Source organism: Arachis ipaensis, chromosome B8 (genome assembly GCF_059453495.1).
Source record: "Arachis ipaensis isolate K30076 ecotype BB chromosome B8, ASM5945349v1, whole genome shotgun sequence".
Taxonomy (NCBI): Eukaryota; Viridiplantae; Streptophyta; class Magnoliopsida; order Fabales; family Fabaceae; genus Arachis; species Arachis ipaensis.
Window position 1 is genome coordinate 98,925,167 of NC_142443.1, and position 3,750 is coordinate 98,928,916.

The following is a 3,750-nucleotide window of genomic DNA, read 5'->3' on the forward strand; positions in this document are numbered from 1 at the left end:
GAAAATCAAGGGTTGAGCAAGTGAGTGGAATAGAGCACTTGGTTCGGTTCTCATAGCTTCCTAAGCTGTTCAAACTTCTTCTCCTTCATTGTTACTATTTTGTATTTCTTTTTCTCAGTTTAGTCTGTCTGAGTTTCATTGAAAAAAGGCAAACATGGTGAGGTTTGTAAGAAAAAGCCAATAAGAAGAAAAAGGCAGTGAGCTAGACTTGGAGAAAAAAGTCAAAGATATATCAAAAATTCTTTGTATGTATTTCTGTTTTGTGTCATGATCCTATGGGGATTTTCTTACAAGTTGGGTTAGTACTTTGCAGTTAAAAGCTAGGTTTGAGTCCTAGTCAAGTTTAGATTGGGTTAGAATCTGGACTTGTCCCAGATAGGATTGGGTAGATCCTAGGGAGAATTGGTAATTGTAATCCATTGAAAAAATAGTGAAATTCCATCACTATTGTGATGGAGACTAGATGTAGGCTATATCGTACTAGGTAGCTGAACCGGGATATATCTGTGTCAATCTCTGTGCTTATTTCTGTTTTGATTCTACATAATAGGAGACAAACCAAAAGTGTCTCCCATCGAATTAAGAGACAAAACTAAAATATCTCCTATATTTTCATAACAGAAAGCTGGTTCACACAAGAAAGAAAAAGGGGCCAAGATTCAACCCCCATTCTCTTAGCCACTGATAACCATCAATATATATATATCACATTGCAAAGAGCACAACCTTAAAGACAAGACTTTGATTCCCAAGCTTGATTTATTGTCTCTGTAAAGCCGCACAAGTGGTAGTGGAGAAAGATGCCCTCATCCTCGTGGATAGACCCATCACCTTCATAAGCATGAGAAGGATTCAAAGAAGCCCACGTCCCCAAGAACGAGCTCAAGAAGAAGAAATAAGATGACAATCTCTTCCTACACCCAAACCTCAAGCTGAGCCAAGTCAACTAGGGACCCAAGGGATTGGCAGGGAGCTATTCAATCAAGAATTATGTGACTTTCAATTGAACATGATGGATAGAACTGCATACTTGTGCTCCGCCATTGTACATGTGCTGAATCCATATTTGATGGTAAATTTTGGCTTGAATTGAGCGGATTTCATCACATAAACTCACACTTATAAACGAAAATAGCATACTTTTGTATTTTCTTTCTAAATTGGACCTAAATGTGAAAACATGCATTTTTGTGATTAAATTGATCATTTTAATTTCACTTTTATTCCATTTGATGCCGTGATATGTGTGTTGAGTGAATTCAAGCCAATTAGGTAAGAATGGTTTGGTAGAAGTTGAAGAAAGCATGCAAAAAGAGGAGAACACATGAAGAAAACAAAGGAGAATCACATACTCAAGTGTGTGTACGCACAAGATGGAAATCAGCAAGTGTGCGTACGCACACAACTCTGTGCATACGCACAATTCTAGGTGCGTGACTTCATTAATGAAGCACGTAACTCGCGATTTTTGGGGCCTCTTGGCCCAATTTTTGGAGTTTCTGAAGCTGATTGGGTGCTTTATTAAAGGGGCATCATTCCATATCAAAGGGAGGCCACATTACACACCATAGTAGGAGTAGTTTTTAGTTAGGTTTTAGGTTAATTTAGAAAATTCTCTCTTAGGGTTTATTTAAGGTTCATAGTAGAATTCTATAATTTCAGTTTTGATCTTGAATTTTGCTTATCTCTTTGTAAGTAATCTTTACTCTTCTCTTTAATTACACTACTTTTGTTACATTTTGCTCATAGTTCAAGTTACTTTGTTAATATATCCAATTTTGGTTTCTTGAATCTTTTGTTGATGAGTTTGGTATTTTAAGATTTATATATGCTTGATTGAGTTTCTATTGTTGAATTTGTGCATAGTTGGTTATAGTATTCATTTCCCATTGCAATTTGCCATGTTTTGCTTTTATGCCCACAAAATGTTTGTGAAAATGCCAATTATGGATTTTGAGTAGATTTTCACATCTTGGATTGGGAAATGAGTTCCTAGGATACTAGAGTCATAATTTCCAATATTTAGTAGTAATTCTTGGGTTGTTAGTTGACTCTTGTTTCCACTAACGCTAGCTTTTTACTAAGTTAATTAGTAAGTTAGCTAGGACTTGTGGATTAAGGTCAATTATGCTTGCTTGACTAACTTCTCGATGTTAGGGGTTGACGAAGTGAGATTAACTCATCATAATTGCCATAGTTGTGGTTATGACAAGGATTGGATTGCTTAATTCCCATGTCAAGCCCCTTTTATGCACTAAATCACATCTTCACAATTTTTTCTTGTTGCTATCTTTAGTTCTTGCTATTTTCTTGTTTTAGTCAATTTGATTTCTAGTTCTTTTAATTTCCATTATATGATTGACAACCCCCGAATTCACAACCAAAAGTGTGCACTTAATTACTAGTCCGAGGAAAAATGATCCGGGATTTAATATTCCTGGTTATTTCTTTTGGATTGTGACAATCTTGAAATTTAAACTTTGATTGAGAGGATCGATTGTCGGTTTGAACTATGCTCACAATGGAATTGTTGTCTAAATTTCCGAACCAGCATAAATTCTTCTTATCAAGTTTTTGGCGCCATTTCCAGGGACTATGTGACGAACAGATTTTTGCGAGTAAAGAATTTCACAAGTATATTCTCGTTGAAAGTATAGTTTCTAAACCAACAAAGAATCCTTTCGTACAAAAACTTGTTTGTCACTAAAGCAAACCCAATAAAAATAATAAACCGAAGTATTCAAACCTCGGGTCGTCTCTCAAGGAATTGCAGGGAGGTGTAGTTATTATTGGTTATGAGATTGTATCTTTTTGGGTTTTGAAATAAGGAACAAGGAAATAAAATGGCAAGAAAGTAAATTAATAACTAGAAAAAGCTCTTGGCTAATCAATTTGATTCCTCAAGTCCTAGTCAACTCCTAAGGAAAGACTAGCTTTAGAGGGATCCAAATCAACCAGCAACCTTCAATTAACAATCAACAAAGGAGTTTGATAACTCAAAAATCTCCAATCACTCAACCAAAGCCAAAAGCAGAGAAATCTAAATTAAATTGAAAGCATCAATAACATAAATTAAAGAAAGCAATCATAAATCTGAAATACCTCAAATTGCATTAAATAGAAAATCAAATTAAAACATGCGAATTCATAAACCAAATAGCAACATAAAGTAATCAATAGGGGAAATAGATAAACTAGAATGCTTAGACAAATAAAAGTAGAAGAGAAACTAAATTAAAAGAACATTGAACCTGGAATTGAAAAGAAATAAACCTAAAACTAAAAGAAATCCTAACACCTAAGAGAGAGGAGAGAGCCTCTCTCTCTAGAAACTACATCTAAAACTTAAATTGTGAATAATGACAAGTTGTGAATCAATCCCTGGATACCCCACTCTCTTCCACAAACCTTGGCGGCAGCGGCAAACTCAGATGGTGGCAGTGGCAATGGCCGTTCCGACGGAGGCGACGCGACGGTAGCTACAGACACGGCGCCTTCTCCCTCCCGATCTAGTTCGCGCTCGTCTATCCCTCTCTCCCCTGGCGACGGCGAAGACGGCATGGCTGTAGCGGCTGCGCGACGCGACGGGGACTGGGCGGCTCCTCCAGCATCGCGTTTTCTCCCTCCTCCTCTCGGTGATAGAGGCGCGACTCATGGCTCCGTGGACGGGACGACCATGGCGGCGCGAATTTGGGTAGCAGCATCAACGCGGCCTCCTTCTTCTCTTCACTTTCTGCTTCATTTTTCTTC